Genomic DNA, 12,852 nt, shown 5'->3' on the forward strand with positions numbered 1-12,852 from the left:
AATATACATTTGTGTCTGTGACCATGTGTGTGTTAGTTTGCAAACTGCTGGAATGCGATATACCAGAACTGGAACGGCTTTTAAAAAGGGGGAATTTAATAAGTTAAACGTCTACAGTTCTAAACCTGTGGAAATGTCCAAAACTAAGGCATCCAGGGAAAGATAACTTAATTCAAGAAAGACTGATGGACCTGGAGCACCTCTGTCAGCTGGGAAAGCACGCTGGTCCCTTACTGGTCCCTTGCTCCTAGGCTCCATGCTTTCAGCCTATATTCCTGCGGGGATTCCTCACTTTGCTTCTTTGGGTATGGCTTTCCTCTCTTGGCTTCCCTTGGCTCTCTCCAGGTTCTAGGTTCTGGCTTGCTTAACATCTCATGGTGATGTCTGCTGGGCTCCAAGCATCTCCAAATATCCGTGTCTCTGCTCTCCAAGTGTCAGTATCTGTTTTAGCTCTGCTTTGAAGTGTCTGTCGGTTCTCCCTCTGCTGGCTCTGTTTCTTCTGAGGTTTCTCTAAAATGTTTCCTCTTTTAAAGGATTCCAGTAAACTAATCAAGAGCCACCTAGAATGGGTGGAGTCATATTTCCATCTAATCAAAAGATTATATAAAGCAGGCAGGCCACAGTGGCACAGCAGGCAGAGTTCTCACCTGCCATGCCAGAGATCCAGGTTCAATTCCCAGTGCCTGCCCATGCAAAAAAATAAAAAAATAAAAAAATAAAAGATTATACCCACAATTGGGCATGTCACATCTCTGTGGAGATAATATAATTGAAAGTTTCCAACCTACAGTATAGAATCAAGATTAAAAGAAAAGCCTGCTCCCACAAGATTGATCAGGATTAAAACATGACCTTTCTGGGGTACATAATACATTCAGACCAGTGCAGTGAGTTCCAGGCCCTTGCTACTCAAAGTGTGGGCTGAGAGCCAGTAGTATTGTTTGCACCACCCCCTTTCCTCATCCCTTGCCACCCTCAGACTTTTGAAAACTGTAGGATTTATATGAGGGTCACATTTCCTATCTCTGTTTAAGTGACATACTCTTCCACTTAAAAAAAGTAGAGTAGGTTAAAAAGAACAACTAGGGGATTTTTCTGAACAGCCGTGCTTTGGAATGTATTTCTTTCTAAAGCTCTCTTCTTAAGGAACTGATAAAATGGCTGTAACCAAAAGAAAGCACAAGAAGCTATAGTAGTACTCGATAAAATAGATTTTAAATGTTACAATATCATAAAAGATAAGATTTTCATGTGTTAATGGTAAAAACATTTGTATCTTTATGTTTCCTTGAAAATAATAGTAACATCTAGTAATAGTAACATAGGTCATTTCTATAGCAAAGTTGATGTTTCTAATAACTTTCTACTTGATATTTGGGAATGTATATAGTTTTGATAGATAATCAATGGTATTTAAGTTAGTGTTTAAAATTTAGAATTCAAAAAACACATATCTATATCTGTAGATTTTTTTACCTGTTCATATTAACTTTAAATTGGTTTATGTAACTTACTGTACAAACACAGCTTTATAATCATTATATTTTATTTACAATGCCAAAAAATAAAGTGTACCATCCCCCCAAATTTTTTTTAGTGAAGGAAAGTTAAAAATGTTCTCAGAAAAGCAGACACTGAGAGAGTTTGTGACTAAGAGATTAGCTCTACAAGAAAAACTAAAGGAAGCACTACAGGCAGATAGGAAAAGACATGAGAGAAAGGTCTGGAGAAGAGTATAGAACTGAAGACTATCAGTAAAGGTAAAAAGAGACAAAAAAAATATGCTGTATAAAATTCAAAAGACAAAATGGTAGAAGAAAGCACTGCTTTTACAGTAATAACATTAAATGTGAATCAATTAAACTCCCCAATCAAAAGATATAGACTGACAGAATGGATTAAAAACAGGACCCATATGTGCTGCCTACAAGAGAATTACTTTAGCCCCAAGGACAAAAAACACATTGAAAGTGAAGGTTTGGAAAAGATATTTCATGCAAACAACAACCAGAAAATAGTGGGGGTAGCTATACTAATATCTGACCAATTACACTTGAAATGTAAAACAATTAAAAGAGAAAAAGAAGGATAATATGTATTAATAAAAGGACAATTTATCTAGAAGAAATAATCATATGTATTTATGCACCAAGCCAGAGTGCCCCAAAATGCATGAGGAAAACACTGAAAACACCGAAGGGAGAAGTCAACACCTCTACAATAACAGCTGGAAACCTTAATGCACTGTTCTTATCCATGGATAGAATATCTAGACAGAGGATCAATAAAGAAACAGAGATTTTGAATAATACAATAAATGAACTAGACTTAGCAGACTTTTACAGAACTTTATACCCCACAACAGCAGAATACACATTTTTCTCAAGTGCTCATGGATCATTCTCCAGGATGGACCACATGTTGGGTCACAAAGCATATCTCAAGAAATTTAAAAAGACTGAAATTATGCAAAACACTTTCACAGATCATAATGGAATGAAATTGGAAATCACTAATAGGCAGAAGGCCAGAAAATTCACAAATATGTGGAGACTAAACAAAATACTCTTAAGCAACCAGTGGGTCAAGGAAGAAATTACAAGAGAAATCTAGTATCTCAAGGCAAATGAAAATGAAAGCCAACATATCAAAACTTATGCGATGCAACAAAGGCAGTGCTGAGAGGGAAATTTATTGCCCTAAATGTCTATATTAAAAAAGAAGAAAGGACAAAAATTGGGGAATTAACTGTTCATCTGGAGGAACGAGAGAAAGAACAGTGAACAACCTTCAAAGCAAACAGAAGGAAAGAAATAACGAAGAGTAGAGCAGAGATAAATGAAATTAAGAACATGAAAATAATAGAGAGAATCAACAAAGTCAGAAATTGGTTCTTTGAGGAAATCAATAAAATTGATGGACCCTTAGCTAGGCTGACAAAAAAAAAAAGAGAGCAAGCGAGAGAGGGAGGATTCCAGAAATGGGAAAGGGGACATAACCAGTGACCCACAGAAAGAAAGGAAATAATGAAAGGATACTAAGAGCAACTATATGAAAAGAAACTAGCCAACATAATTGAAATGGACAACTTCCTAGAAAAGCATGAAAAACCAGCATTGGCTCAAGAAGAAACAGATGACCTCAACAAACAAATTACAAGCAAAGAGATTGAATCTGTCATTAAGAAGCTCCCCCCCTTCCCAAAAAAAAAGTCCAGGACCAGAGGACCTCACATGTGAATTCTATCAAGCATTCAAGAAAGAATTAGTACTAATCTTGCTCAAACTCTTCAAAAAAAAAATTGAAAAGGAGGAAAAGCTACCTAACTCATTCTATGAAGCCAACATTATCCTAATACCAAAGCCCAAGAAAGATACTACAACAAAAGAAAATTAGAGGACAATCTCTTTAATGAATATAGATGCAAAAATCCTCAGCTAAGTACTTGTAAATGAAATCCAACAGCACTTTAAAGGAATTATACACCATGACCAAGTGGGATTTATTCCAGTTATGCAAGGCTGGGTATGCTGATTTGAAAGGATTTAGGTACCCTAGAAAAACCATGATTTAATCCTAAACAATCTTGTAGGAGTTACCATTTCTCTTAATCTCTGTTCAGCACTATAGATTAGAAACTTGATTGGGTTATCTACAAGGAGATGTGACTCAATCAATGTGGGTATAAACTTGATTAGGTAGAGATGTGATTCCACACGTTTGGGTGGGTCTTATTAGTTTACTAGAAACCTATAAATGAGGAAACATTGGAGAAAGTAGGAGACTCAGAGAGAGCAGAGAACACTGCAGCACCATCAAGCAGAGAGTCTACCAGCCAGTGGCTTTTGGAGACGAAATAGGAAAATGCCTCCCAGGGAGCTGGAGAAAAAGCCAGCAGATAATGCTATGTTCACCATGTGCCCTTCCAGTCAACAAAGAAACCCTGACCGTGTTCACCATGTGCCTTTCCAGTGAGAGAGAAATCCTGAACTTCATTGGCCTTCTTGAATCAAAGTACCTGTCCCTGGATGCCTTTGATTGGACATTTCTATAGACTTGCTTTAATTAGGATATTTCCATAACCTAAAAACTGTTAACTTGTAACTTATTAAATTCCCCTTTTTAATAGCCATTCCATTTCTGGTATATTGTATTCTGGCAGCTAGCAAACCAGAACACTGGGTAAACACAAGAAAATAAAATAGTGTAATATACCACATCAACAAATCAAAGCAGAAAAATCACATGATCATCTTGATTGATGCAGAAAAGGTATTTGACAGAATTAACATCTTTTTTTGGTAAAAAAAAAACACTTCAAAGGATAGGAATAGAAGGGAATGTCCTCAATATAATAAAGGGAATATATGAAAACCCATAGCTAGGATCATATTCAACAGGGAAATACTGAAAGCTTTCCCTCTGAGATCAGGAATAAGACAAGGATGCCCTCTATCACCATTGTATTCAACACTGTAATGGAAGTTCTAGCTAGAACAGTTAGACAAGAGAAAAAAATATAAGTCATCCAAATTGGAAAGGAAGAAGTAAAACTTTCACTGTTTGCAGCTGACAGAATACTATATGTCAAGAATCCCAAAACCTCTACAGCAAAGCTACTAGAGCTAATAAATGAGCACAGCAAAGTGGCAGGGTACAAGATCAACACATAAAAATCAGTAATGTTTCTATATACTAGTGTTCTAGTTTGCTAGCTGCTGGAATGCAACGCACCAGAGACGGATTGGCTTTTAATAAAAGGGGATTTATTTTGTTGGTTCTTTAGAGGAAAGGCAGCTAACTTTCCACTGAGGTTCTTTCTTACATGGGAAGGTACAGGATGATCTCTGCTGGCCTTCTCTCCAGGCCTCTGAGTTTCAACAGCTTTCCCCGGGGTAATTTCTTTCTACATCTCCAAAGGCCTTGGTTGAGCTGCGAGTGCTGAGATGAGGTATGCTGAGCGGCTTGGGCTGTGCTACGTTGAGTCTCTCATTTAAGCACCAGCCAATTCATTCATTGCAGCAGGCACGACTCCTAGCCGACTGCAGATATAATCAGCAACAGATGAAGTTCATGTACCATTGACTCATGTCCACAGCATCAGAACTAGGTGCCTTCACCTGGCCAAGTTGACAACTGACTCTAACTACCACAACTAGTAATGAGCAATCTGAGGAGGAAATCAAGAAAAAATATATATTTACAATAGCAACAAAAAGAATCAAATTTGTAGGAATAAATTTAACCAATGCTACAAAAGAACCATACACAGAAAACTGTAAAAAAATTGTTAAATGAAATCATGGAAGACCTAAATAAATAGAAGTACATACCATGTTCATGGATTAGAAAACTAAATATAATTAAGACATCAGTTCTACCCAAATTGATTTATAGATTCAATGCAATACTACTTAAAATCCCAAGAATGTACTTTGCAGAAATAGAGAAACCAATGACCAAATTTATTTGGAAGGGCAGGGTGCCCCAAATAGCCAAAAATATTTTGAGAAAGAGGTATGAAATGGGAATTCTCACACTACCTAACTTTAAAACATATTACAAAGCTACAGTGGTCAAAATAGCATGATACTGGCAAAAAGACAGATATACTACCAATAGAATTGAACTGAGTATTCAGAAATAGACTCTCTCACCTACAGACAGTTTATTTTTATTTTTATTTTTATTTATTTTTCTTTCTATTAATGTTTTAATTCTTATTCTGTTGTCTTTTTATTTCTTTTTCTAAATCGATGCAAATGTACTAAGAAATGATGAATATGCAACTATGTGATGTTATTAAGAATTACTGATTGTACATGTAGAATGGAATGATTTCTAATTGTTTTGTTAATTCTTTTTTTAATTAATAAAAAAACTATCAAAAAAAAAAAAAGACAGTTTATTTTTGACAAGATGATCAAGCCAACTGAACTGGGACAGAGCAGACACTTCAATAAATAGTGCTAGGAGAACAGGATATCCAAATCCAAAAGAATGAAAGAGAACCCATGTCTCACACTTTATACAAAAATTAACTCAAAATGGATCAAAGACCTAAACATTAGAGCTAAGACCATAAAAATTTTAGAAGAAAATGTAGGGAACTATCTTAAAGATCTTGTGATAGGTAGTGGCTTCCCAGAAAAACACTCAAAGTGTGAGCAATGAAAAAAATAGATAAATGGGATCTCCTTAAAATTAAACACTTTTATGCATCAAAGGACTCTGTCGAGAAAGTAAAAAGCAACCTACACAATGGAGACAATATCTGGAAACTGTATATCAGATCCAGAATATATAAAGAAATTATACAACTTAACAGAAAAAAGACAAAGAACCCAATTTAAAAATGGGCAAAAGATGCAGGCAAACATTTTTCAGAAAGGAAATACAAGTGGCTCAAAAACATATGAAAAGATGCTCAACTACAGTGAGATATTGTCTCACACCTACTAGTGAGGCCATTATAAAGAAAAAAAAAAAGACCACAACAGAAAACGACAAGTGCTAGAGAAGTTATGGAGAAAGTGGCACACTTATTCACTGTTGGGAATTTATAGAATGGTGCAACCGCTCTTGAAGGCAGTTTGGTGGTTCCTCAGGAAACTAAGTATAGAATTGCTGTATGAACTAGCAATCCCATTACTATGTATAGATTCATCAGAACTGAAGGCAAGGACATAAATAGATATTTTCACACTGATGTTTATTGTGGCATTATTTATGACTGCCAAGAGATGGAAACAGCCCAAACATCCATCAGTGGATGAGTGGCTAAACTAACTGTGGTATATACACATGTTGGAAGATTAAGCAGTTGTAAGACAGAATGAAGACATGGAGCATTTAACAACATAGATGAACCTTGAGGACATTATGCTGAGTGCAATTAGCCAGAAACAAAAGGACAAATACTGTATGTTCTCACTAACATGCACTAACATTAATGAGTGAACTTTGAGGGTCAAAGTTAAGAACACAGGTTATCAGGAGATAGAAAGAGGGTGGGGATTGGGCATTTGATGCTGAAGGGGTAAAGAATATTCAATAGGATTGATTATAAAGGTACAGAAATAGATAGTCAATACTGTCTGATGCTGGTGCTATATTGTAAATTCACTGAATGAAGGTGAGTATGAGTCTGGTTAGGAAGGAGGGCTGGGGGCATGTATGACATCAGACGGAAAGGCAGAGGATAAGGATTGGGACAGTATAACTTAGGGATGCCTAGAGTAGACAATGATAATGATTAAATGTACAAACATAAGAATGTTTTTGCATGAGGGAGAACAAATGTCAAATTTCAAGGTGTTGAAAATGGGATGATATATACAGGGGAAAGTACAATCAATGTAAATTAGGGTCTATAGTTAGCAGTAACATTGTAATATGCTTCCATGCAATGTAACAAAGGTATTATGCTAATGCCAAATTTCAATAAGTGGGACATATATGGGAGAGGTATGGGATTTTCTGCAGAAGAAATGAAAATGTCCTGATACAGATTGTAATGGTTGAAGGCATGGCTATGTGATTATACTGGAACCATTGATTTTTTGGATTGTATGATGTGTGAATAAAACTGTTTAAAAATGAACAGAGAGATATAAGTACTGGAGAAAATGTGAAGAGAGATGTGTACCTATCCACCACTGTATAGTGGTGGAGCCCCTCCAGAGGGCAGTGTAGTATCTCCACAGGAGGTTAGGAGTTGGGATGCCATATGATCCTGCAACACCATAGTTAGGTATATATTTGGAGGAACTGAGAGTGGGACACAAATGGACATTTGCACCCTGGTGTTTATGGCAGCAGTATTCACGTTTTAAAATCAATGGAGGGAGGTGACCTAAGGGTAAATTGAGTGAGGAATGGAAGAGGAAATTGTGGTGTGTACAGATAATGTACTATTGAGCAGCTGCAAAGGGAATGAAGTTGTAAGTCATGCAACTAGGCACATGAACCTTGAGGAGAGTATGTTGAAAGAAACAAGCCAGAAATGAAGACAAATATTATGCCTCACTAATATGATTTAACTATAATGTGCACTCTGAAAATTGAATTTGAGAGCACAGGTTATCAGGTGAAGGCATATTGTAAAGGTTCCTAGATTGTAAGCTCTTCGAGCAATCACATCTATTCCGGATTTGTAACTATTATTTCTAAATTCTAAGTTCTGAGCTCTTTGTGTATAACCTGGTCATTCCCTAGAACTGTGTTTGACACCTGAGACTCAGAGCTAGAGTTCTGAAGCTATGAAAGTAGCATTACCCCACACAGTAACTGTTAAAAACACTGAAAAATAAACAGACTTCAATTAGAGATATGAATGAAGCTGATCTGGTTAGGATTAAGATAATCAGACAGAAGGGTAAAGGATGATATTGACTTCACCTTCTGTGTGAGACCAAAGGAAGAGATGTTTACTTGGTACAAAATTCGTATTTTTGGTAGCACACTATCTAATCTAACTTGTATGGTCAGCTTATTCAAACACAACCTTGAATAAGGAGTGAGATCTTATTGTTTTTCACAGGTTGGTATGATACCCCAATACATCCCAGAGTAATCTGGTCAGAAGATGGAAAAGTATTTCCAAAGTCCCTTTGAGGGATTGGAAAAAAAATGTGGAAATATATTTCCACCTGATATTTTCCTGATATTTTCCCAATCATTGGGGACTGCCAGTTTGATGGGCCAGGCCCTCAGTCTTGAGGCTTGCCCTGATGAAATGTATTCCTGCAAAGGAGAAACTAAGCCTACTATGATTATGCCTAGCAGTCACTCCCAGATAATCGCTTTTGTTGCTCAAATGTGGCCTCTCTCTGTAAACCAACTCTGTAGGTGAACTCATTGTTCTCCCCACTACGTGGGATGTGACTCCCAGGGGTGAAAATCTCCCTGGCAGCGTGGGACATGACTCCCAGGGATGAGCCCAGCCTTGGCATCATAGGATTAAGAAAGACTTCTTAACCAAAAGGGGGGAAGAAATAGAATAACATAAAGTTACAGTGACTGAAAGATTTCAGGTAGAGTCAAGAGGTCATTCTGGAGGTTATTCTTATGCAGTATATAGATATTCCTTTTCAGTTTTTGGTGTATTAGAGTATCTAGAAGGAAATACTAGAAACTGTTGACTGTAATCTAATAGCCTTGATTCTTGAAGATGATTGAATAACTATAGGACGTTTAAGATGTGACTATGTGATTGTGAAAACCTTGTGAATGACACTCCCTTTATCCAGCATATGGACAGATGAGTAAGAAAAAAAAGACAAAAAATAATTAAATAATAGAGGGAGGGGGTATGGGATGTTTTGGGTGTTCTTTTCTACTTATATTCTTATTTTTATTTTAGGGAGAGTAATGAAAATGTTCAAATTCGATTGTGATAATGAATGCACAATTATAATGATACTGTGAACCACTAATTGTACAATTTTGATGCTCTGACTATATAATACATCTCAATAAAATTGCATTTAAAAAAAAAAGAACAGCAAAGGGAAGCTGACATATACCCTTTACCTAAATTCACCAATTATTTACATTTTGCCCCATTTGCTTCCCTTACTCTCCTTATACACATATATACAGATATATAACATATATTTTTCCTATAACACATGAATGTAGGTTGGAAATTTATCCCTTAACACTTCAGCACATATTTCCTAAACACAAGGACATTTGCTTATGTAACCATAGCACAAATATCAAAATTAGGAGTTTAACCGTAACACAATATTTTTGTATAATCCACAGTTCATATTCAAATTTCACTCCATTTTCCAATATTTTTCTTCATAAGATCTTTTTTCTGGCCGAGAACCTAATCAAGGATCACTTTCTATGTTTAGTTTGCATTTTTCTTTAGTCTCTTTAAATCTGGAACAATTTCTTAGTCTTTCTTTGTCTTTTATAACATTAACATTTCTGATGAGTATGGGCCTATTATTTGGTAGTATGTGCCTCAATTTGAGTATGTCTGGTGTTTCTTTGTTATGCAGTGTTTGCAGGAATATCATTGATTTAATTGTATTTCTCAATGCATCATATAGGGAGGCACATAGCATCAGTTGTTTCCAATATTGGTGATATTAACTTTCATCTGGTTAAGGTGTGCCTACCTGGTTTCTCCATTTTGTGATTAATAAGTAATTTATCAGGGAATATTCTGGGATTATGTAAATGTCCTCTTATTCATCCAACTTTCATCCACCAAATTTAGCATCCAGTAATGATTTTCTAACCCCATCTGTGAATGTGTTTGCAATTTACATAAGTGGATTTACACTTTAGATATTTCTTTTTTCATTCAGTACTAAAATTTCCATTTCTAGTTGTTTCTATTTATTGCTTTTAGCTGGGTCACAATATACTATAGAATGTATCCTGCACATTTTACTCATCTAATCCCTTAATGAAGGACTCAATGGGTTCCCCCCCCCATTCCCAGCAAAAAGTGCTGCAAAGCTATACATTTTCCTTTAGGGACCTGTTTGGAGATTTCTCTCAGGTTTATACTCAAAAGCATGATAACTGGTTATAAAGTACCCATATATCAATTTCACCAAGTACTTCTTTCCAGAACAACTATGCTAAGTGGTAACCTCACACTCATGCCAGTTGTGCACAAGGATTCCTTTCCCTGCCTTCTCTCTGACTGGTCTCATGCATTTCTCTAATTTTTTTCTAAATTGATGAGGATAATACATTTCTAGGATTATTAAAAGGCTGGACCATCTCCTCATTTATAGTGGTCATTTAAGATACCCATTTTTTGCTTGATTTTTCAAATCCTTTGTCATTTTCCTATTGAATGTCCTGTATTTTTATTTTTGCTCATAGGAGTTCCTTGTACAGTCTAGACATTAGTCCCATGTTTGTTTTACACTGAAAATATTTTCTGCATCTGTCCCTTATTTGTTAAATCAGAGTATTGTGTCCTCTTCTGAACAGAAAGGGGAGCACACTTATAGCATAAGAGATAAGTCTAAAATTAGTGGTGTAGAACTTCTCTGGAGATATGAAAAACTTCTCTAATACTGTTGTTTTAGTTTGTAAGCTGCCAGAGGGCAATATGCCAGAAATGGAATGGCTTTTTAAAAGGGGAATTTATTAAGTTGCAAGTTTACAGTTCTAAGGCTATGAAAATATCCAAACTAAGCCATCTAGGTAAAGATACCTTGAGTCAAGGAAGGCCAATGGGTGCAGAGCACCTCTGTCAGCTAGAAAGGCACATGGCAACTAGCTCTCTCTTCTCATTTCATAAGGCTCCCCTGGGACAGTTTTCCTTCTGCATCCCTAAAGTTCTCTGGCTGTTTGGGCTCTGTTGGCTCTAAAACTTTTTCCAAAATAGACTCCAGTAAGAGAACCCACCTTCAATGTATGAAGATACATAAGTAAAAGTTACCACCCACAGAATGTCAAATGGTACAACTGCCGTGGAAGGCAGTTTGGCGGTTCCTCAAAAAGCTAAATACAGGGGCGGGCCGCGGTGGCTCAGCGGGCAAGAGTGCTTGCCTGCCGTGCCGGAGGACCCCGGTTCGATTCCCGGCCCCAGCCCATGTAAAAAACAAACAAACAAACAAAATATAATAAAACAAGAAAATGTTTAAAAATGTTTCCCTTTCTTCCTCCCTTCCTTCCTTCCATCCTTCCTTCCTTCTCTGTCTTTCCTTCCTTTTAAAAAAAAAAAAAAAAAAAGCTAAATACAGAATTTCCATATGACCCGGCAAATACCGTTGTTAGGTATCTACTCAAGAGACACGAGGGCAAGGACACAAGCAGATATTTGCACACCAATCATTATAGCAGCATTATTTACAATTGCAAAGAGATGGAAACAGCCAAAATGTCCATCAACAAACGAGAGGTTAAACAAACTGTGATATATACATATGATGGAATATTATGCAGCCATAAGACAGAATAAAGTTATGAAGTATGTAACAACATGGATGGACCTTAAGGACATTATGCTGAGTGAGATTAGCCAGAAACAAAAGGACAAATACTGTACAGTCTCATGCATATGAACTGACATTAGTGAATAAACTTGGAGAATTTCATTGGTAACAGAGACCATCAGGAGATAGAAATAGGGTAAGATATTGGGTAATTGGAGCTGAAGGGATACAGATTGTGCAACGGGACTGAATGTAAAAACTCAGAAATGGATAGCATAATACTACCTAACTGTAATACAATTATATTAAAACACTGAATGAAGCTGAATGTGAGAATGATAGAGGGAGGAGGGTTGGGGACATAAATGAAATCAGGAAGAAAGATAGACGATAAAGATTGAGATAGTCTAATCTAGGAATGCCTAGAGTGTATAATGATAGTGATTAAATGTACAAATTAAAATAAATATTTTTGCATGAGGAAGAACACAGGAATGTCAGTATTGCAGGGTGCTAAAATATATGGTAATTAATATTTTAAAATGTCACCTTATGTGTGAGACTAAAGCAAAAAATGTTTATTTGGTACAAAATTTATATTTTGACTAGTGCATTTCATAATATAACTTATGTAGACAGCTTAATTGAACACATTAAGTACATGGAACCTTGAGTAGGACATGAGATTTTGTTGGTTTGTCCAGAGTGATACCCTGATAAATCCAAGAGTGATTTGAACAGTGAATAAAAAAGTATTTGCTAAGTCCCCTTTGGGGAAAGGTGAGAATGGGGGAAAATTCAGCTTCTTCAAGTTGAATTCTTGATATTCTCACAAGCAGTGTGGACAACCAAAGCTATAGACTGAGCTCCCAGTCTTGGGGTTTGTTCATATGAAACTTAACCCCATAAAGGATAGGTCAAGCCTACTTAAAAT

At 36.3% G+C, this 12,852-nt stretch overlaps 1 long non-coding RNA gene across 1 annotated transcript in view; it reads left to right on the plus strand.

Annotated features, from left to right (window-relative positions):
* Positions 1-12,852, plus strand: part of LOC143673498 (uncharacterized) — a 47,153-nt gene that overhangs the window by 20,059 nt on the left and 14,242 nt on the right. The gene's annotated exons all lie outside the window — the stretch shown is intronic.

Source organism: Tamandua tetradactyla, chromosome 2 (assembly GCF_023851605.1).
Source record: "Tamandua tetradactyla isolate mTamTet1 chromosome 2, mTamTet1.pri, whole genome shotgun sequence".
NCBI classification, from domain to species: domain Eukaryota; kingdom Metazoa; phylum Chordata; class Mammalia; order Pilosa; family Myrmecophagidae; genus Tamandua; species Tamandua tetradactyla.